Raw genomic sequence first — 25,095 nt, forward strand, 5'->3', positions numbered from 1 at the left:
TAACAGCACCGTGTTTTTAACTGCGGTCACTCAAGTTCTGGTTGAACTAATTTTAGTATTCAGAAGATGCAGTAGTAATTTTAATAAGTGTAAAGCAATTTTTATACGTAGATGCTATTAGAGAAAACCCTAATAAATCTTAAAAACATATGGACGAAAGGTTCATTAGATCACGTATAGAAAATTAAACAGATCAAATTTGGGATAGAATTAATAATGATAATAATCAAAAGAAGAAGAAATTAATCCATATTTTGGAAAAGGACAATGCGAAATTATAGTAACTGGAAGCCGTATTTTAGTGGGGTTGTGGATCTTACTTCCAGTACGCTGAAAACCGAACTGTGGAGGGCCCCTTATATTAAACTCCGTTGAACAAATAATATTGCAATTTCTAAAAACACTTAAAGCGCGTGATGGAATTCCTTGATATTCAAATGCAGTTTTTCTTCTTTAATTCGCTGGTACGTGTCTAATGACAGTTTAAACATAACGATTTTCTAATGATAGTTTAAAAAATCATCTTTGTTTCGTACGCGTGGAAAGTTTAAGGTTTGACAGCGAGTTTCTCATTACTGGTTTCCAATTAGATTTTTACATTAATTTTATTATTCAGAGACGCCCAAGGACCGACGATCAGGGAAGGCGCCCAGGTACTGCAGCCGTAGGGCACCCAATCGATTATTTATGTGAATTTGCCAGTGCACTGTATTAGTTTACAATCAGAGGTGCGTGTTATCGAGAAATAAATCACTGAAAACAGTTTGAACACTTAATTAATATATTTAAATGCAGATTACTTATTCGCAACTTGGTCGAGATCCTAGGGAGGAAGGTGGGAGGGAGAAAGCAGGTGGGTCAGTTTTCCCGGTCTGGATGTTGTGGGGGACCCAAAAATGGAATCCGTACCTCCCCGAAAGGGAAAGCGAGACCACTACTTGTAGCTTGCAGTTCAGAATTCTCTTCAGATTGCATCGTCCTCAGTGCTGTTTATATTTAACCAGAACCCATAATACTCGTTTCAATTATATTATGTACGTGACACAGATTTTATCCTTTTAAAGAAAAGCAAGTGGCGAATATGAAGAGATATAACATCTCAGGGAACTTATCGTATAATTATAGTATTCGCGAATTTATAGTTACTAATATTTTGCACATTCAGTACATGCAAACACTTGTTGGATAATTTGCATAATCATTGATGTTGCAATAACTGCTATTGACTATTTGCAGCTATGCAAAACCGTGTTCTTTATCACATCGACTAAATAATTTGCATAATTAGTGTATTTCAGATGCAGGTGTTCCGTAAAAATGGACATCGGTCACTGAAACCCTTTCTAAACTACGCGGACTGTACGTAAGATACTATTTTAAATCTTCTCTCTCTCCTAATCTTCTAAGGACACCCCCGGAAGTCCTTTGAAATCGCTACGTCCATAGTCGAGTATCCTGATAACCACTGTCAGAACCAATGATTCCAGCGCATTTGCCGAGAACGAACGGCTGCACCTCAACCCCCAAGTCTCCATGGCGTGGATTCACCCCCCTCCTCCCCCCACCTTCGGGAAGCAGCCGTGGCGTCTCAACTCATGTCCATTTGAGCGAAATAATTGCTTCGTCACACAGGAACCCCTCTACCGATCAGAAGAAGTAAACGTGGAAGTCAAATCCGCTGACCTGACGGCCTGGATGGGCACACATAACTGATCTAGTAGACCTGAAAATTTGGCCTCCCCAAAAATAGAAAAGTAGTCAATGTCGGCAGAAGATAAAGCTAAACTAGAACATGCCGCCCCTACAAGTGGGCAAAATGATAATGGTGTCGTTACAGACGGAATGTATGACTAGGTACTGTAAAAAAAGAAAGAAGCTGTGGAGGTTTCTAAAGTATAGGGTTACCACCCATGTTTTTCCCAGAGAACGTGAGAATTTTGTCTACAGAAGAATTGCATGCCGAAGTTATATATATGAAACCTCCTGCTTAGTAATTCTACTACACCTGTCAAGCGTCTTAACGCCACAGTGGCAACTCGTGGTTTCTTAGAATTATTCCTCGCGTAAATTAAAATGTGATAATTTTAGCTGTTCCGGCTCCTTTTCAAGTCAATCGTAGTTATATATATTAAACCTTCTCTTAGTAATTCTACTCCACTTGTCAATGTGCCAACTCGTGGTTTCTTAGAATTATTCCTCACATAAATTAAAATGTGGCAATTCTAGCTGTTCCTGTTAATAAAATAAAGATTGCTTCCTTTGGAATTATGGGAATAATGCTTATTGGTCTGTAATAAAAACCGGAAGTTACGTAATAAAACAAAACTCTAAGGAGTATAACATTAAAGGTGTTACAAAATAATAATAAAAAATTTTGAAATTTTTTAAAAAATTCATAAAAACCTTCGAAACTCAATAAATTATTATGAGATAAATATTATTTTATAAGATAAAATGCAAATTTCTAAAAACACGTTGATAAATTTGCTAATTTACGAGCTATTGTCAATACGGCTGTTTTCAAAAATGAAAGTGGAAATTTCTGAGACAGACAACACGAAAAGAGAAGACATGCAAATTAACAGCTCTGTCACCCATTATACTCCATCCACATCTAACAGTTCCATCACTTTTAATTTAATTACGTTTTAGTCTTTCCACATGATCCAGTTTCCCCTGGCAACTTCTGTTGTCAGTTCATGCCAGCACTCTCGAGCGTGTTCGCTCACGCGTTTTCTCCCCAAATCGATTGATAACGCGTTACGCTACTGTTAACAATCGACGCATGCGCAAGAGCGTGACGTCAGGAGATATTTCCACCACTTGTGAAGTGAGGCATACAAGATGAACCAATGACATAGTTTGGAAGCTCGTGCTGGAGGAAGATGATAATGATATTTAAATAAGGTGATGTTCTTCTCTTTACAAAAGCAACACAATCCGTCAAAGTTATGCGTTAAGACGTCGGGAGAAAATGTTGATGACGAAATGTTCGGTCGGCATTAATGGCTTTCTTGAGTGTTGTTAAGTAGTGATGACTTAAATGTTTACCGAGAGTAAGGAATGAATTATTAGATAGAAAGAAAGTAAAGAATGAATTAAAAAAAAAAAATTCCTATATATACAACCCTGATTTTTGTTTTGAAGGAATTAAAGTAAAACAAACACTAACTTTTATTCATAAAAAATGTTCCTCTTATCTTCGTTCATTGTTTTCAGTTGAAGCATCAATTTAGTCATCCTTGTAATAAGAGAATTCTCTTAATACAAGAATGCCTTATGTTTTTTTTGGATTTTTCCTTATCTCACAAAGGAGTGAATTAAAATAGAAAAGAAATCTAAATAAGTTATTTAAAAATACACAAAAGACTTTTGTGTATTTATTACATATGAGTAATTGTAAAGGTACTTCACCACGAGTTGCCCTGGTATTGCACTGCTCTAAATAAAAGGCATTCCTTCAATGGAGAAGTATACTCAGACTATATTTTCGACTCTGATTGGAGTCTCAAGTGTGCGCCAGTAGGCATTGTGGAGAGCTGGGCAACCCAGTGTTAATATTTTTCAAAACCGAGGTTATAATAAATATGAGGGTTGATCATTTAATTCGCGGACTGGTGCAAGATCTTATCTTAATTGACATCATCTGAATCTTTTGTGGGTTTCTCCTTCTCGAAATACTCCCTCTTGAACTTTACCCACTTTCACACATTAAATGATTCTTGCAAGCCATTTTTCGAAAGACTGCGAAGTGCTCCCGTTGTGTGGCCTTTTAGAGCTTTCTTCAGAAATGGAAACAGAAAGAAATCACACGGGGCTAAGTTTGGTAAATAAGATGGATGTAGCAGAACCTCGGCACCTATGGCAGTGATCACTGCCTGCACAATATTAGCCGTATAGGCCCTGGCATTGTCTTGATGGAGAAACCACTTCACACCGGAATATGGCCGTCCTACCACAAGCTTCATTCATCTCTTTAACTGTTTCATATGCATTTAAGCCTCTTCTGACACAATAATGAATCATATATCACTGTTCAATCTTGCGCTGCTTATTGAAGGAAATTCGCGGATGCAACTAGAAACCAAGTCACAGCAGGTTTTGCTTGAACTTAATAACTGGTGTCGGTTATATAAACTGACTGTATCAGGAACAAAAACAAGGACAATGGTCTTCAAGGGTCATTTTTCGAGTAGAAGACCTCCAGTTGTGAGAATGAATGGGTCAAGCCTAAAATCGGCAAGGCAATTAAAATATCGAGGCATTATGTTTGACGTATCTTTGACTTTCAACTCACATTTTACTTATCTATCAGAAAAGGTGAGGAAATTTATTGGGTGATTACCCGAATCACTAGAGTTGGCTGGGGAATAAAAGGTAAGCCGCTGAACTTGCTATGTGAATGTATATTTATCCCCATGGTAACGTATGGTGCACCAATTTGGTCTGAGCGTAAGTATTTACTAGAAAGCTCAGTTCCATTCAAAGAGTAATGCTCCTTGGGATGTGAATGGCATGCAGAACTGTGTCGACCCCAGCTTTGCAGATTGTGACTGGGAAATTGCCTATTGATCTACATTTGGTGTATTTGTGCGTTGGCTTACTTCATCCGCCGTGGCATTCCGTGTTCTTTTCAGAATATAGAGGTGGACATCTTGGCAGATCCCAGGAAGAAAAGGACAAGAATCTGGGATGCTTTGGTAAAAGTCTGGCAAGAGCGTTGGAGTGTTTGTCATAAAGGGTAGATTACACAAAATTTTTTCCCAGATTTAAGAAATGCAGCCTCGATAAAATTCAAATGGTTTGCCCCAAACTTACAAGCTATGTTCTTATTGACTAGTCATGGTTCGATTAATGCAAAGTTGCATGATTTAGGAATTACTGAAAGATCTAGTTGCCATTGTGGCGAAAGAGAATCATGGGAACATATTATGTACAACTGTGAGGGATACTGTGATCTACGAATTGAATTGGTTTCGCGGGTTTGTAATCTCAATCTTATGGCAGAAGGCTGCGAGACAGTTCTAGTTGATAAACAGGAGAACTTCTTGGCTTTTCAAGCCTTTGCAACTGCAATATTTCTTAGGCGGAAGACTCTTCTGCATCTGGAAGTGTTGGATTTGTAATGCGGTATGGTGTAGTGCCGAATTACCTAAATTTCTGTGAAATCATGGAGGCTTGAGTCTGCTATATCCACTGCAACTCCAGCTCCTTGTGCTGGCATTTCTGTTCTCGGCAGCTTCTTGCGCTGCTGGCTTTCCAATAGACTGTGAACAGATGCAGCTCTTTCCAATGAAGTTTGGACTTTGTCTGAAATGTAATTATATGTATATTTAATTTTTATGTAATTTGATTACTCTCAGTTTGTTCATATCAATCTTTTTTGGTCATGGCAGGTTTTTTCCCTCCCTGTACTTGGGCAAACAGGAGAGGGAGTATAAGAGTACTGCTAAATTATGTGTAACTGACAGCGGGGTTGCCATTGGTTGGCTGGGATCGCTTTAACTAATAAATATCAATGTTCAATCTGTAGGTCCCACATGATACTTGCTGCAAAAAGATGGAAAGTGACACGCGGCATTGGATGCCCCGCACCAGAGCACCCCATCTAGGGGGACCTCAATCGAGCGACCATCAAAGCATCAACATATAAACGAGGCCCCTTAACCCCTTTTGCATCCAGACCCCAAGTACCTTTGCACAGCTCCGCTTATGAGATTTAAACGTTGTTTTTTTATCACATGGAATGGACAGAAAAGCTTAGGAACATTTGGATTGCTTTCAAAGTATATGCGAAATTATTTTGACTGAAATCGGTTTGACCTCTTCAAAGAACGGAATCAAATACAATCATATTTCATTTATCGAAACTTTTTTCTACATCATCTTCATATACTTTTCATAAAACTTCATTCTGTGCACTACACCTCTTTAATTAATATTCAAATTTCTTTTAATTAATATTAATATTCCGTTGTGATTATTCAGTGTTTACACGTGCCAGTAGTTGTCAAATACCTACTAATATAAAGGAGTTTTAGAAATATAATATTATTTAAATCTTTTTGTTGTTTACAATCATAGAAGTTTATTAAGCAAATCATTAAGAGGTAGATTGAAGACATCATTGTAAAGTTGATATTAGAGAGTAGGAAAGGAATACATAGGACTGAAAATTGATGTAGAATTTTGTTAGTTCTTGGGAAATGATTTAAGCTCAATACAGATTCAATAGTACCCCCATCCGAAGTTTCTTCTACAAAAATCTATATTATTTTGAGCTCCACTTATTTATGACTTCACCAAAGATCACTGACATAGGTGCCGAGTTCTGCCACATCCCCCTTATTCATCGGACTTAGCCCCGTGTGATTTCTTCCTGTTTCCACGTCTGAAGAAAGCACTGAAAAGGCAAGCGTTTCTCTCAGAGCCACAACGGAAGCACTTAGTAGTCTTTCAAAAAATGACTTGCAAGAATCATTTAATGCGTGGGTAGGACGTTAGTGAAAGTGTGCAAAATTCAAGGTTCAGATGATTCAGATGGTGACAATTAAGATAAGATCTTGCATCAGTCCGCGAATTAAATGATCACCTCTCGTATATGGTTATGAAAGCATTCATCGTCCTAAAGAAGTTGGCCAGACAATTTCATTGGGATATTGTTTCATTATTGAATTGCCGGACCTTTGAATTTTTCAGATATGGTCATATTATAGTCATAAACAAAGCCGCTAAAAAATAGCTCATTTTATACTAAACTTTATTGCGCGTGATATTACACACGTGTAGGCTTTTTCCCTAGAGAAAGGTAGCATTCAAATACACCGATAAGAATAGCCAATAAAAGTAAAGCAAAATAAAATTAATGCCTGGAAGGAATAAAGGAAAAGTTTCGCTCTTTCATTGGAGTTCAAGTGCGAGCGCTTTCGACAATACAACATTATAAGACCAAAACCCTCCCTCTGCGCTATTTAAATTCCACGACGTATGGACAGTTACAAATGGATGAAACCTGCTGTGTTTATGCTGATTACAATCTAAAAGTTCTAAAAACATTCATTAAACAGTAAACGTGGTGATGGTGATTTGTTACCTCAGTCTAATGTTTAATGCACGAATCGTGAAACTTAAAAACTGACTAATCCGTTTTTTTTTTTTTTTTTTTTAGTAATTGTTGGCGCATCGGCTTCTGTGGCCATAATGCACCTCCCAAGGTTTTTGCAGTACTTTGATCCAAGCCCGAGGCGGGATTCGAACCCGCGACCTTTGGGTTGCCAGGCAGGCACTTTACCCACCTGGCTAGCCCGGTCGGCAAACTAATCCGTTACTTATCATTATTTGACAGTCTATGACTTCCTAACAAGTTTAGATACTAGAGTGCGGTAGAAACTTAAGAAAATGTCCACCCTGCGGAATTAGCTTTGACTCTTTGCTTTGACAAATGGACAATCCGAGAATTAAACTTGCCGATTTTCGGGTGGTTTGCCAGATCCACCTGTTTTCCTAAACAAAAGCACCAATAAATAGATGAGCACTTCTAAAAATTCCCTTTCAACTCACCCTTAGAGTTTTCTACCAAAATGTCCGGAGCCTCCGAAATAAGCTTGAAACCCTCGAACAATTCTTGTTGTTCAACAGCGTGGATGTAATTTGTCTATCAGAAACATGGCTCGAACCTGACCAGGAGTTATTAGCCTGTGCTTCGGCCGCTGGATATTAATCGTTTTTCACATTAAGATCTCAATCCAGAGGCGGCGGTGTTGCCATCTTCGTCAAAGATTCCAACCTGAAATTTGTGCACGTCTCATCTAGAAACTCCATATTTTATAAAGGAGTTGCTCGTGACTGTGAAGTTTAATGCCTGTTTAATCGATTTAACGGTAATCTACATCCCCCCCAGTTCCAGTATTTTAACAGCTGACGATGCTACTGGCTGGATAATGAGTAAGTTACACCCCTTTGCTACTCACATTTTCTGTGGCGATTTTAACCTTCCACCCCATCTGAGCCCTCTCCTTCAACGACTAATGAACAATCTCTATCCATTCAAGTTTACGATTATCAACGAGAGGCACTAATCGTCTCGGCCTGATTCTATGTTCTGGCATTTGCAGAGTCGACATTCCACCAGAAACTTCCTTCAAATCAGATCACGACCCAATTGCATTACTTCTTGTATTGCCTATATCCAGCTTCAATTGCCATAATACTGTGAAAAAGAAAATAATTTTTTTCTCCGACTTTTCTTGATCCCAAAAAGTGCCTCGAGGCAGCGCATTGTATTTCATGGCATGTGTTTGATGGATGTGAACCAATTCTCGCAGTTTATCTAATCATAAGATGGATAAATACAGTCACCCTCTATGCGTCAGCCAAAACTGTACACATTTCTCCCAGGACTAGAGCTTGGTGGAACAAAGATTTAGCGCGCATTTTCCACAATAAGCAGTATCCTAACAGGCGATGGAAAATCTCTGGAGCAACCCAAGATGGGATCCTGTCCAGAGCAAGAGCTATTTTCAACCGACTCAAGGCATCAGCCATAAAGAGATACACCGATGCTACCTTGTCTAAAGGTAAAGCGCCATACTCATCCAAACAGTGTCATTAATCCCAATCTTGATCTAGATAATTGAATGGACTACATTTCAAGATTCAAAGCCAATTCCGCTTCTACAGAAATTCCTCTCCAAAACTCTCAATTTGCTCCTACTGATGACCTCTCCATCACAAGACAGCAACTGATAAATGATATAAACTCCCTGAGTCTATCTAGTACAGCAGGCCAAGATAAAATACCTCATTTCATGATTAAGTGTCTTAGCTCCTACATCCCAGATGCATTGTTCTCAATCTACAACTCGGTTCTTTCCACACGAGTTTTCCTTGCTCAATAGAATGAATACGCTGTGAGTCCATTGCCTAAGGTTCAAGAGTCAACAAGCCCAAAGTATTTCAGACCAATCTCAACTTCTTCCACCCTCCTCAAACTCCTTGAAAAGGTACTCCTTCCAGCATTAAACAAACAGCTGATGCCACAGAAACCGAAACAGTTCCACTTCGCGGTCGCAAATAACAAACCTCATGGCGGCACAGACATCAGTTTTTCAGGCCTTCGAAACTAAATCCGAATTAGCTATTGTGTACGCCGATAATGAAGCTGCTTTTGACAGCTTAGACATCACAGCCCTTCTCAGCCTTCTGCAATTCTTCTTCAGGATAAATGGAGATCTACTAGCTTTCTTCACCGCTTGATTGAGGAATAGTAGTGTCCACCTCAAAATGAAGAAGACCCACTTTACAAGGAAAATTAATGCAGGACTCCCAAAACGTGGCGCCCTGCCTGGCCTCCTTTTCTCAGTCATTCTAATTCCGTTCATGTGTCCCCGTGATGATGCTCTAATATACGCTGATGATATAAAGTTCCTTACCTTAATTCCACCGTCTGCAAATCCAAAGGCAATTACGTCTTCAATCACTGAGAACTTGACCGTTCTTTCAACTTACTTGAAGATGTTTCGATTAAACCTTAACCCTTCAAAATCTGCAATAATGATTTACTCATTGAAACAGCAATGTGGTATCCCAATGGTTACCTGCTATAAGGACCTCGGTGTCAATTTTGATCCGAAGCTGAGATTCGATGCGCACCGGAGAGCGAATCAACACTTACTTAGTTCTGTTTCATTTTCCTATTCATTATAATTTCAATTTACATGTTTTTAATTTGTGTAACTTATAATATCCCACGTAACTATTAATTTTACCAATTTAATCACACGCATCATCCCTTAATGTAAAACTCCTGGCCATGTCGCGGTGATGAGAATTATTGTTTCTAGTACTTGTACCGTACTTAGCAGCAATAAAGAAGTTTATTTATTTATTATTATTATTATATATATAACCGGAAAATTGATGGAGCCGGATTCAACCCTCTTTCCTCTAATATTCTTATTCGGTATTTTATGCTTTCTTTGTATGCCCACCATCCACCTCAAGATCCGCATCTGTTGATCAGTAAAACTTGTTCTGAAGTCACGACTCTGTCTATCGCACAACACTTCATCCACCGAATCAAATTCTTTACATCCTCATCAATTTTACCACCCTGCTACATGATAGATCTTGAGTGTCTCCTTTTTGTATTATACTCGTGTGACAGCCTTCAATTCCCAATAAACCCGATGAAAATTGCACTTGGAAGGCTAGGGGAGAGTCCACACGAACTAGCGGCATAGGTTTCTTCCCCTGAGACTTAGTCGAGTGGTCATGATCGAGAATGCGGTGGCACACGCGCTTTGAGCGGACCGTGGTTGAAGCCCGTGACTGCTAAATATGATTAACGATTATATTCATGATTTATTGCAAACTCCTTCGACTGGAGGTCGTGCCAGAGTATAAACAAGAACATCTCCATTCATATCCTGAATGATTCTTATATCAAGACGCACTAGATTTCGTCCCAGTACCTACAAGATCAGGGAAAGTCGTTAATGGTGGTTTCCCTGTAGATCTCAGAATGATTTGTGATGGATCCCAACATACAGCAACAAGTTATAGAAATGGTACACTGTAAATAAATCAGAACCAAGTTTAAAAAAATCAGCTTTCAGCGTAGCTTGGTAATTAGAGTTCATTTCGTTACGTAAAATAAATAATTGTTTCTTGAGATCTGTTTGGTTCAAGCCATAATCAGCATTTCCCAGTCAGCCATTTTTTTAAAATCCCGTTTGTCATGTCACGATTTGGCTCAATTGTTCATGTTTGCGATACAATTTGTAAAATAACAAGAGATATTGCTTTTTTAAATCTAAAAAGATTTTTAAAATGAAATTATAATACATAATTTTAAGTTTACTGTCCTTTTTCTAAGTTAATAGTTAATAAATGAAAATTTATCAAGACACCTTTTTCTTAACCAAATTCAACGTTTGGTTTCTACCAACGAAATCATAACTTTGGTAATTGGCTCCTTTTCAGAAACATGTCTGAACAGACATTTTGGTTTAATATTGAACTTTGTTTAAAAAAGTGCTCATATATTTAAATATAGAAGTACGGAGACTAACTTTTATTATTTCTATTTATTTGAAATGGCTCATGATTTCATCTAGCAGTTATTGAATTATTGATCTCTGGTGTTTTTTTTTTTTTTTTTTCGGGGTGGGGGGGGGGATGTTTACATTCGTCTCTGGTAAATCAGTAGTTTCTTTCCTGATAAGCAGGTTTTTGATGTACGCAGAAGGAGAAACTATTTAATGCCGGAGGAGAATTTCACGCCCCACCTTCCGGGAGGCTCCTTGAATTTGACACTGGAGTGATCTTAGAAAGATAATTTTTGTGACAATGATAACTGTAGAAAGTTACCATCCTTCCCATCTCAAATAAAAAAAATAAATAAAAAAAAAAAATCGTGGTTTAACCATTGAGTTTTGTACTTCCAACTTCACAAACTCTTTCAAGTTATAAAAATTATCCGAAGGAGAAGCAATTAATTAAGCAATTAATATGCTAATTAACTTTTAAACTTCAGTAGAATGTTTTTTATTCCATGAAACTTTGTGGAAATTTTAGAAACCAAGAAATATGTTTTTTTCTTCTTCAAATACTTGCGTCAAATACAACCAAGTGTCAAACTTGAAATGAGACTGATTCACGAAACAAAAAAATAAATAAATGAATAAAATAAATAAATAAAAATAAATAACAAATGCCAGCAGTCTGCAAATAAAGAAAACTTTACGGAAAGAATTGGTTATTTTGTACAAAGAAATTAGAACTATTAATATTGTATTCTATTCTTTCTATGACATTATGTTAATGACTAATAATTTTAGTTAAGTGAGCGTTGTTTAAATAATTTGAACAAATTAGTTTTAAAAATCAAGAATACGATTTCAAGGATTGTATAATTTTTTCCTTGTAGTTTTGTAATCAGTTAAAAAAAGGGATGAGTGAGGATCATGGTGTGGGTTTCGGCTTGCGGCCGCCAAATTGAACAACTTTGACCTCTCCGAATGTTATTTTATTATTTTCTGTTTATACTCTGGGACGAGCACACGGTCAGAAGAGTTCACAAGATAGAGAAACACAAGAAACAACACCGTATTTAGCAATCATGGGCTTGAACCCCCGATCACTTATGCACCCTTCGCTTGACCACTCGGCTACGGTTGCTGGTTTATCATAATGCTGTTAATTATCAAGAAAAGAATACCACGTGATTTGTTTCCAACGCTTTTTGCCCTAAGGGTAAAAAAAAGTTTCTAAACAAGCTCACCATAACCTGATTTATAAGTAATAATAATAAATTTTCTGTTTATACTCCGGGACGACCAAACGGTCAGAGGAGTTCACAAGATAGACAGAATACAAGAAACAGCACCGTATTCAGTAGTCACGGGTTTGAACCCCGGTCACTCAAGGCACGTGTACTTATGCACCCGCGCGCCTGACCACTAGGCTACGGCGGCCTTAATTAGCTAGCTATTCCATTGGCTTAGCATCGATTGCAGTAATAAATTATGAGGTCAATCAATAGCGAAGCCCTCTTAGGGATGCGTTTAAAAGAATAATAACCAGGTGCATAACCCTAGGTTTCCCCGTAGTGTGAATAAAATGTTTCAGGCTCTAGGTTTCATATTCTTGAAGATATGACACACATATACACAACGAAGCTCTTTAATTATACACCGATAAACAAAAGTTAAGGTGTTGATGACTAAATAGTTTGTTATTAATTGATAATCGGACCACCTCCTCCATAGACAGACAACGTCCAACATATATAAAGCTCCATATCTTCGAGAAAGGAACTTTAATTCAGCGACGAAATCTTTGAAAGATGTATCCGACTTTTTAAGGATGCAGTAGATCCCCCAGTTCCTGCTCTCGATAGAGAAAAAATGATGGAGAATTTTCTTTAAAATGAGCATGTATGGGATGCACTTGGGCAATGATTTTTAAACTGTAGGGGAAGGGGATTTATTCATTGGTTGGGTGCGAAGACATTTCAAATGAGGCGCAGCAAGGTAACGTTCTTCATACTAAATCACCATAAATCCCAATAGAAATGTCTGAAATACAACATGAGTTTAAAACTGAGATCCGTAGAATTGTTCTGTCAGGTGGACACTCTCATTAATAACTCTCACAAGACACAGATTCTCTTTTTAAGTTTGGGATGGTCACGTGCGCCAGTATCCTCTGTTGTATACTCGTTTTCAAATACTCACGAGTTAATCTGCGTATTTCAGAAACAGCATAACCTACAGATAAGTCCAGACATCCTCTTGTCAACGATACCTTAATCTTTTGTTCATCAGTGTATACATATATATATGACAACCGGGATTTCCCTATTATTCTGATGATAACGATAATCTACATTTTGTATTTTCCATATTTGTAAAATACAAAATGTAGATGAGATAGGTGGTGCAAGAACACGTGTCAACCTCAAGTACTTACTACATTATGCACTCACTTAGAGATTACATCGTAATGCACGTTATATAAGGAAACACCAAGGCTCTTTTGATTTTACTAAGACCTCCTGCACATGCAGAAAAGAGAAAAGATTAGCCACTGTTAGCTGTGTAATACAAACAGGCGAAGTCTTTGAACTTAACAAGAAGACCTCGTATGGTGTCCACTTATTGTAAACACAATGGGTCCTAACAGATGGCCACTACGAAGGATCTGAGATGGGGTGGGGAGAGGGGAAGATTGGACGGTGAGGAAGACTTTCTCGCTGGTTAACGGAGCGTTCCAGAGCACTGTCCCCTGTACCGAATAGCCTAAGGCCGTGAGAACGTGGTAGATTACGAGCTTCTGCCGGTCCACTCACCTGAAGAGCTACCTGTACGGACGCACGTGGCTTGGGGCCAAAAAAGCCAGCGTTTCGTCTTCCAGCCGCGCGTGCAGGTGCGACACTTAACATTCGACAAGCGCTCCGTAGGCGTCGGCTGCACAACATTCCAATCTCCCTGAACCCCGGTGGGAACCGGCATTCTTTGAGGTTTGGCAACAGATGCAGGCTGTGTAAAATCATAATAGAGATTTTTTTTTTTTTTTTTTTTTTTTTAAGGGAAGGAGGATAAATGTTATGAGGGCCTGTTTCTTTTTTCTTGTTTTTTTTCTTCCTTTTTTTTTTAGATTTTTTTTCTCGGTGGTCCATTATATTTGCAGTGCGCATCGCTGGCATTATGATGATAGTTCTTTTTGACAGTTTTTCAGATGATATTTGATATCTCTGAATCGCCACAGGTGGCAAATATGTATACAAGCTTCTGATCCTGTTTCTTTAGAGCATCTATTGGATAAAGAAAATAGGTTGAAAATAGCGAAAGACTTTGATTATTGTTTCATTAGAAAGTCCTAAAGAACTAACATGCAAATGCAAATACATAAAAACGACTGTGTAAAAACATGTTCTAACTTCCAGATAGTATAAACAAAAACTCACCAAAGTAAGGCAATTAGATAAACTCTGAAATTTGTAATCACGTAAAGAAAAAAAAAACAGTATATGAAACAAATATGATGTTTGTAATTACCACACTTATTAATACTGCATTTTAAATTTAAAACTGTAAGTTTTCTTTTAAAAAAATCACAAATCCGAATTCTTAACTACCTAAACTCTGCGAATATTAAAATTCGAAAGAAGTTAGGAGTACTTAGGTTAATCAGCTGGTTTCTTTAAAATTTTTAGTAAAATCTAATAAAGTGTAAAAATTCTTAGTAAAATAATACACGACAATCACTGATCACGCTCAGTTTTGTCTATTACTGCCTATTTGTATACGATCTAGTCAGCCTATTTCTTGTTTAGTCACATTAAACAATTAATAATAACTCAGGCATAGAAAAAAAAATTTTAAAATATGACAATTATAATTATTTTTTTAAAAATCAACGTTGTTTTAAGTTTAATCTTTAAATTAATAAAAATATTAATTAAAAATAAACACAGAAAGATTAATCACAAACACTTTTCTATATTTGAAATCATGGAAATTTTGATTGTTGCAATTGGCTAAATACAACCATTTCGGTAAGTTCGAAGTAGTTGGCTTTGTTTCTGTTTTATTTGCTTTTATGATTAATTTTATGATTTAAAATAACCGGTTGATGCCTCATCATGCAGTATAGAAAAACGAGTTTCAACTCCTAGAATCTGGGCATGAATGCCAGAGCATGACTTAGACTACTCAACGTGTCTTCAGTTATAATTTGGATGATTTCAGACGCACAAATCTGGTATCATTAGATCATGCAGTATTCCAAAATAGCAATGTCAGTGCCGATCAGAGCACTAAAACCTGTTTCATAATTATTGGTGTTAATTTTATTTAGAGAGAAATCGTCGAATACCTTGAAATTTTCCTTGAGTGAAGGATCATGTGATCTTTCAATATTAGTAGCTGGAGATAAATTAAAGATCGCATGATTTTCTGTTGCTACCCAAATTCTACGGTAACTTATATCGCCTGTTGTCTGACTACGACGAAGAACTTCGACAGGATGCAATTTTTCCGTCTCTTATATCTTTGAAAACTTAAAATCTTGAACTGTTTTTTTAAGTTCAATGATTGCGAGCATTAACAGTTTTCTTTCCTTTCACTGGAATGTACAATCAATAAACTTAAAGTTCATCCCAACCTGCAGCTAGTCCTGCAGAATCGATTTTCTCTAAGAAGTGGAACAGATCCTCCTCTGTCTTCCAAATGGTCACTCACGTTGACAAATCCAAACGTATTAGGAAAGACCCTAATATCCCCACTTTTCTATTCAACATATTCTTCAGTCTGTTTACAAACTTCGAAGTTTTATTCTATGAAGATTGTTTTTGTTTTTACGCCAAAGCAACTTAGGCTACGAGGTATTTCTGTGGCATCAATCGCTCCGTGAACCTTTCAAAAGCTCGAAAATTGTTTTAGTCTAGTTTCACTTTAATATTAATTTGATAAAATTGAAAATGCTCATATTGATACTGCTCTATGCATAATAGAACTTTCTTCGTCTGTCAGTCTTACCTTTCGTTCTATCTAGAGTGCTTCTCTTGAATGCCGACAAATTCTCTGAAGTCTGCACACCTCATACCTGTTCGTAAACACTTTGACCTTTCTAAACGCACACTGTACGATAGTGTATTACAAGTAGACATTGTTGGCTCTGAATATCTTAAAGCATACCTCTTTCTGTATTTGACTTCATGGAAACTTGCCGCTTCTCTTGTTCTCCTGCTTTGTCAGAAGGCTTATGGTAGGAGCATATTTTCCTGCGGTTATAGGGAACAAACAGTGTGGGACAGTCGGCTCCCTCACCACAAAAATGAACGGCCTTTCTTTTGAGGGCTTATCTCCTTCACTGTTTGGTGTTTCGAACCGTAGACGCCAAACCTACTTGTGTCGACTCGAGGGGACAGATAGAAACACAACCACCCCGCTGTCGTTTACTGTCCTATCTTTATTCTTTTCCCCCTCTTCTCGACGAACCCACCTCTATAGCTCCTTACAAGAATCTCTCAGTGAATCTGAATATTTCAAAGAGGAAGCCGCTCTGTTTGCAACTCGAAGATTCAAGTGACCTTCGTCTGTGGCACCGTAATCCTCTCCAAATGTGTGTCATTGTAGTCAATAGTGGTCGGACGCTTTCAGATGCGGTTCGTCACCCCAGGTATTTCCGCTTCTCGCTTTACACACTTGTAGATGTATTTATATTTCCCTTATAGCTACCTGATAATCATAACACAAGTCACCTTGTACTGAGCTTTCGAAAAAAGAAGTTAAAAAGCGACTATTTGTGAGATGAGCACCCCTAAGTGGAGATGTTGACAGTTATGGACCCCATCCAGTCCTCTTCAAAAGGAACAGGACAAGGAACCGCTATGAAAGCTCTATCCGACTAAAGGACTTTTTTAGATATGACGTATTACATTTTTACTAATATTTTTTTTCCCGGCTGTTGAAAATAGCCTTTTTAAAAATTTAAAATAGTCATTGTTCGGCATACTGGATTAGTTTAAAATAGTTAAACTTGACTAGTATGATTCGAAAAATTTCCTGCAAACTTTATTTTAAAATATGTGTATCACGATGAGATAAAATAATGCCTTTTATACTCCAGTATTTTCTTATAATTTTCTAATTCTTATTATATTTTTGTGTAGTTTATGAGCTCTTTTCCATGTCGTGCAAATATATGCAGGCTGAAAAACCTAGAATAACTCGTAGGAGAAAGCCTCCTTTTTCTGTTTGAGATCTTCTAACTACAACTCCAACTGAAGAGCTCTTTTAAGAATTCCTCCAATTTCCAAAAGGATTCTATCCCAGACCTTTCCAAATGAGTAACAAGTGGAAAAAACCACTGTACCTTCAATGCCAACATTAAAATAAACAGAAATATTGTATGGATATCGCTTAAAATGAATCTATCATCAATAAAACATTAAATAATATTATAATGTCAGGTTTACATAAATGTAAATTATTGGAATGTTGCTTATTTAGCAATTAAAAGAAAAAAAAATAACGAAAAACAATAAAATAAACAGAAAAAATAAAAATAAATAAATAGTGTACAAAAAAACAATAAACAACTCACTCAAAAGTTCCATCTAAAAATGGTAAGCGTCACGTGATCCAATTATCTAATTATTCTACGACTATAGAGGGCGCAATTATCGGATATATTAGAATCTAATTATTCGCGACTATAGAGGGCGCAATTATTATGAAAATAACTTCGTTAATATTTTAATGTCTTTATTATGGAAAATAATTACTATTTCCATCGCAAATAGTAATTAAAATAATTACTATTTGCCATGGAAATCGATTCTGAGGTGAAATATAATCCAAACCTCTTTGCAGATTGGTAACAAAAAAAAAAAATATATATATAACAATTGGGAATTAAGTAGAATTAATTGAAACCTCATATAACGGAAATATAGAGCGAATCATAATTAATTTATAATGGAAATGCTAATAGTGAGGTTTAATAAGAGCTTGCATGACTGGTAATGGCTGTCATCTGTTTCCTTTAAAAGAACCTAATTAAAACTTTAAATTTCAGTTTGAATTAAATGAGACATTGAACAATTCCTCTTTCTCAATAACCATTCACACAAAACCTAGACTCGATTCTTTCTAAGCGAAGTTCTCTTTGTTACAACTACTACAGATATTCTCGTAGCGCCATCTATTATTCAAATAGAGAACCACCAACGGCCATAATATGCATGCATAAAAAATTGAGGCCCACCATCATAAATCATACTTTGCCAGTTCACGGTAAATTTGAGAAAATATGTTTCATATGATATTACTTTCCAATGGCTTGCACACGGCGATTTTTTTTACTTGACTGGCATTTTCAAACTGTGCATGATTCGTTGGTTGTATTTCCATGCAATTTTCCTATAAAAAAATATATGTGATGTTTTTTTTTTTTTTTCCTTACTTATGGCTCTTAAAGAGCCGCTTGTAAGAAGAGATTAAATGGGTTCTGGGTTGTAAGAAGCGATGCAGTAAACGCAGCATTAAGAAAAAGGGAACTGGGTTTGTTAATTTGACTTTTTCATTATCTGTACAGGGGGACGGGTTGGCTCATTATATCTAAAGGGAGTAAAATATTTAACGGAAATTGTTTAGTAGAGTTTATTAAGCTTAAATGTTTTCATCGGATAAGAAGAAAATGAAAAGCTAATAAAGTAATGTTTTTCTTAGATATATATTAATATTCTTAGTTTATATTGTATATATTTAAATAAATAGTAATATACTTTCCATTCGAAACAGCAATTTTGTTTAATGTGGTAGTGCAATATCAAAGCAACTCGTGGTGAAGTAAGATTGATGTCTTCCTAAGGGAGAACGTTGAAGGGAAGTCAGTAGATATAGTATAAAATCTGCATCTAGGACTTAAAAACGTCAGATATGTATGTCATTTAGCATCGAAGGCTCGAGCAGTAAATGTATCGAAAATGCTACATTTCCAGCACTTTAAAATAGTGAAGATGTCAAGATAGAAGGAGTATAAGGGAGCTGGATTGAGGCCCTTTAAATTCAAATTAGTTTAGGCCGTCAGCGACATGTTAATCGCTATATCATCCGAGAAAGTGCTTGGACTTTCTGTGATTCAATCCCTGTGATAGAAGTGTATTATCATAAATTAAGAACTGCAGATGATATGCTAGAATACAATAAATATTGTAATTCGATATATCTTGTTTACGTTAGCCCTGTGCACTCAAAACTGTGTTATGTATTGAAGGCTGATTACCACAATTAAGGACATTAATTATTCTAAACCTAATCGTGATAAACATCGGTAGTTTTGCAGTAGGTAGTCCCTTATTTGGAACTTCCTACTGCAAAATACAGGATTTCGTCAGGTATTTACAACTGTTCCTCCAAAATAACGCCAGGTCTTTTGCATGTGCAAGCCGAATGAGGAGAAATACAAGCAACTAAAATGAAGGTTAGAAGAAAAAAGAACGCATTTTGAATTTAAAATTCAGGAGAGCAGAGATTGCACAATATCGTTTATTCCCTCTGACTGATAACAGTTTATCAACAAACAAAAACATCGCTCGATACTTTACATGCCATCGTTGGTCTTGTATTTGTTTTTACAGTCGAAAGAAATCGAAAATAATTTTATCTGTCATTGTGTAAATAGGACGAATTCTGAAGCTGTTTGAACACCCTGACCCGATTACGCAGAACAATTTGAATATTCTGTTAGCAATGCCCACAACGAGAAAAAGAAATATGTCAAGGGAAATTTTAAACATAACTTGACCCAATTTCTCATCCTAACCTCACGAGTCAGGCAGAGTAATGTAACAAAATATCTTCCGTGATGTGGCAGTTTTCGCTCCTGATTATTAGGATACTGCAAGCCCTTCATTCATTTTTCATAACACAAATTAGTTCTTAAATGTAATCGCAGTTGATAAGTGAAAAGTGGGATGCCGAAGATAAATCTAACTATTCTTATCCACTGTTTCATTCCGTATTTCATCAACACCCTCTGTACTGGTGTAAACGTTAGAATTTTTGTAACTTCGTCAGAAAGAAATTTCATTATGAAGCCGACGAATTTAATTAAGATTTCTCTCTCGTCTTAGAAAAGATCGGCGCTCTCTCTCTCCAGGGATTCTAGACAATGAAGAGGCTTTCCCGAAACAGTGAGATAAAAGCGTAGTGTTGTTGAAAATCAAGTGAAACGAACGCAATGGAGTTCATAAAAATTTCAATTTTTGCCTGAACAAATTCTCCTTTCTCAATTTATGTTTTATAGAAGACGGTGTACAACTTATAACTCATAATAAACATTAAATAAAGTGAATTTATTTTTGTTTTTAATTAATAATAAACCTAATAATCCATTTTAGGTGATTATATTCATAACTACATAAAATATTTATACTTAAGTGTATAGTATGATTCTAGAATACCATGTACCAGTTAGAAATTTACCAGTTAGAAATTAGTATATACATGTGGGGATTCACGACAATTTGGTTATATTGGCAAATTGTAAACTGAATTGAAAATTAGGCTTAATAACAGGTATTACATTACATGATATTCTAACATATACTAATATATATAATTTAATTTTAAATATTTTATATAATTATCAATATAATCATATCATAGATATAATTATATTCATTAATCACTTATAAAAATTTAAATTCCTTCTTATATTTCATGTATATTTCAGTTATAATTTATAAACCTTCTTCTAGGAAGCATAAAAAGGGAGCCGATTTTATTCGTGTTCTTAACTTGTCACGTGATTCCAAATTGTAATTACCAAAATAACTGCTTTTTGTTGGGTGAACTGTAGCCAAATTCAGTTAAACTGATGTTCATTGAATTTTAAAAAGGATGCTCAGTGACTGAGTGCATCGTGGACATTTCATTAATTTAATTAGCGTTTAACAAACGTAGTTATTACTTCTATCGTTTATTAATCAATCAGCCAAAATCCAATTCTTGTTTTCGATTTGCTTCTGTGAGTTCAAGGTGTGGCAGCGAAGAAAATTTTAGCGTTCGCAATAGCGGTTTAATATCCTCTAAGAAGACAAAAAGACTATTAATCTCAACTGATTACTTTAGATACACAAAGATTAAGAAGAAAACGTTCACTTCGCTATCCTACCTGTTATTTTCGTTCGTCGACCACGATGTAACTTAATACCATCACGCGCGTTTGTCTTGTTAACATTTCCGGTTTCACGCGTCACAAGAAGCAAAGGAAGACGGAAAGGAAGAAGGAGGAAAAGCGAAAACAAAAAAAAAAAAAAAAAAAAAAAAGAAAGGTGCCGAAACGCTGCTAAAGTTGATATCACTAAGTGCGATCGGATCGCAAGGCGGACGGGCGGGTTCCATTTTCAGCGTCAACTTGATAAATTTTTGTGCCGTCATGCGTATAAGAAAACGGAGGTGGGGATAGCAGACAGGTTGACGGAGAGGGGTAGGGGAGGGAGGAAAGGGGGGAGGGTTAAGTTGGATATTTTCCGCGCTCTAATATGACATTAAAAATCCAGGTGGTGTAAAGTGCAGATTAAAAAAAAAAGAAAGAAAGAAAGGGGGTGCCAATGAGAGACGCTGTTGGTGCGAAAGCAGCTGTGACACTTGGCACGGACTTAGCGAAGCAAGATACGCGATGTGCTAGCGGCGTTTAATAAGTGAGGCTACGGGCCTGCACAGTGGGCTAAATGAATCGTTAGTTCGTAAGAAATCGAGAAGGTCGATCTGAAATTGAGCCTGCCAACCTAACCATCCACGCGGGGAGATGCGCATTATGACCTTAGTCTCTCCTTTGCCTGGGCTCCCGGAGCACGCCTCAGCAAGCGCCACTTGGAGCTCGGTACGCGCAACTTGGCACGCTTTAATACGCGGAAACAGCGAATGGGCAGCAAATCATTCGTGTGAAACAAGGCTTCTGTCTTGGCACGCGAAAACTGCTCGAGCCCATGGGCTTGTGTGACGCGCGTCTTTACCTTCAGGAACGCTGGCAGACGGCCGGAAGGGAGTCTCAAAACTCCCTTACCTTGACCATAACTACGCTGGCGTAATGATCCTGTTTGCCACTTGCGCGAGCTTTTGCTTCCTCCCTCTTTCACGGCTGTCTGTCTGGGCTCCAATGAAGGATGCGAAGGAAAGAGAGAAAGAAAGAAAGAGGTGGGGAAAAAAAAAGGATGAAAAATTGTACACACCTGAATGATGCTGGGGATGGTGCAAGTCTTCCCACATGGAGGATTCCTAGAAGAAAATTTGCATTTCTAGATGGGAGTATGAGCTCGGACCGGGCCTGTCCCCTGTGACAAGCTGCACACCCTACTTCTCAGTTTTCGTATGAAACCCACCATCAGTTGCCTACCGACAACAGACCTCCAGAGACTCCTCTCTGTTGCCACGGTAACCAGACATCGATTGCTTTCTCGCTTCAATTTCTCTGACCAATGAAGCATTCGCCCTTGAGCTGGAGGAGATGCCACGTCACGCGATTGACAAGCTACCACGGCAGGCGGGACCAGAGGGCGGTAGTAGTCAAACGCACGGGAGAAATATGAACGTTTAGTCTTTCCCATTCCGCGCCGTGCAGCGTCTTTTTTTGTCCCCCCCTTCCCTTCTTCTTCTTCTTCGTCCTTACCATTTTTATGAATATTTTTCAGTCTTTTCGTGCGTTGTTCAGAATATATGACAGATTGAGAAGTACAGAGGCCCGTTTTTCATACTGAAGACTCTTGGAGGTTTCAAATTAATAAGATTGTTTTATCGAAAGTAATTGGAAATGCATTTATTACCATCTAGAGTCTCTAGGTTTTATACGCGATCATTTAAATGTTTATTATGATAATACCTTTTACCTTCACTTAATTTTACTCCGAATCAGTTTGGCGAATACAGCAAACCCTCGGATTTAGCGACTAATAGGAAGAAGGAGTTGTCTGTTATTTCCGAATCCGTTAAAGAGAAACAAATAAAAAACAAGCTTTTATTTATCTTGACTTTACTGGTTGATACGTAGCGTGATGCCTGGAAAAACTGTATTCAGAGTCACAACTAAGAATTCGAAGTTAAGTCACCAGCGAACCTTCAGAATCTGGAAAGGTATCCACAATGTTTATAAACTGCATCTTACCAACTGTTGAAACACCTACTTCCAATCAGCACTACAAATCAGCGAAAAATCCTTAATCTTGTGCTGTAGGCGCTAAACACCCTTGAGGTTCCTCTTGAAAATAACGAACTCGCGTTAACTATAGAAGCACTCACTACTCTCTTTGTTCTATTTTTTTGAAAGTATTACAATATCAATGCAACTCATTGTAAAGACAAAGGTTTTTGTGCTGCGAGCATAAACACCATTTCATTAATGCTGTGAAGTTTGGAATTGTGTTTATTCGTAAAAGTTATCATAAATATGGCAAAGACAACTTGACAACATGATAGCGGGCTTATCCATCAACAGACTGCCCATGACTCATGAGTTCCCGGTTTCCTCTGTTTTGTGAACTCCTCGAAATACATTTTGGTGCCAGTCACATGTGCCCGTTAAATGCGAAGTATGTTAAATCGAGGTTTGCAAGGTCGAGGGTCTATTCTAATTATCTGATTCATTTTCATTGAGAAGCTACCATGGAATTTATGATTAATTCGTGAACCCTATAATCCATTGCCGGATTATCGGGTACTAAGCGCCTTAATCCAACTTATTTGGTTAGTTAACTTAATGAAACTAGTAATAACTATTCTAAATTCATTAATTATTTTACGCATATCCAAGAAATACTTTAATTAATTAAATTAAAAATTAAATACGATCTCAGATCGAAGCTGGATGAGAACTGCAACCCTTGGTTTGCGTTATTTTTTCTTTTAGGATAGGACTTTATCCGGTTCAGAATTACTACGTAGCCACAGTGAGGGGTGGTAAGCGAAGGATCAAGGGCCCAGGTTTCAAGAGAATGCAGAGCGATTTGGTATGATTCCTGCAAGTGCAAGGAGGGGACGTTAGAAAATCATGCGGATATACAGAAATTATAGTTTTCTTTATTCATCATCATCATCAGCCATTTTCAATCCACTGCAGGATGAAGGCCTCTCCAGCAACTTTCCAGTTCCTTCTGTTCTGTGCAATGGCCATCCATTTACTACCCACAAACTCATGAATTTCATCTGTCCATCTCCGTTGTTGTCTTCCAGGTTTTCTCTTAGCTCCTCTTGGGTACCATTCTGTTATTTTCTTAGTCCATCTGTCATCATGTCTTCGAGCTATGTGTCCTGTCAAAGACCATTTTAGTTCTTTAGTTTTGATAACAAAACTAAAGTTTTCTTTATTACGAAGGTACAATCACCAAAATGTTTCAATTGTCCCTAAATCATCCCTTAATAAACCTTGCTAAAAAGAACTATAAATGCATAAAGTTAAACCATGCTAGCTTTGTAATTCTAATTAATTTTTAAATTAGAATAAACTGCTGTAGAAATCTAATCTAATAGAAACAAAAAAACAGTGACCGATCTCAAATAGTTTTCTTAACATTTTTATCGAAATAGAACATAAACTATTTTGATACGAAGTTGTTAATTAGTGCTATACAACCTTTTTAACCGATTGTATAAATAAAATTTGTCTATTATTGGTTAAAATAATTTATAAACCAATAAATAAATAAAAAGTAACTATACATTATCTTAGGATCAGGAGCTGTTATCAAAATAAGTTACTTCGTTTAGCAACATCACTGCCCTCTCTTGGCCAAACTGGAAACTAAATGTAATTTTAAATTGAAGGGACGTAAGTTTTAGATTCTTAGTTATTTTCTTAAAAAAGTTTCATTTGGAAAGTTTCTTAAGGAATACTGATTTGTAATAAGCCTTGCTTAAAAAAAGTATACTAATAATACTAAAAATTTTAGTGGGTACACATTATACTTTAATGTATAATGTATATACATTATACATTGAAGTCGCTGAACTGGCGCATGCGCACTTCTTACATTTAATCAGCTTTTTAGGCAGTTCTAATTCTATACAGTAATTAAGACTGCCTTCT

Source organism: Mastigoproctus giganteus, chromosome 8 (genome assembly GCF_048544385.1).
Source record: "Mastigoproctus giganteus isolate SK-2022 chromosome 8, ASM4854438v1, whole genome shotgun sequence".
NCBI lineage: Eukaryota > Metazoa > Arthropoda > Arachnida > Uropygi > Thelyphonidae > Mastigoproctus > Mastigoproctus giganteus.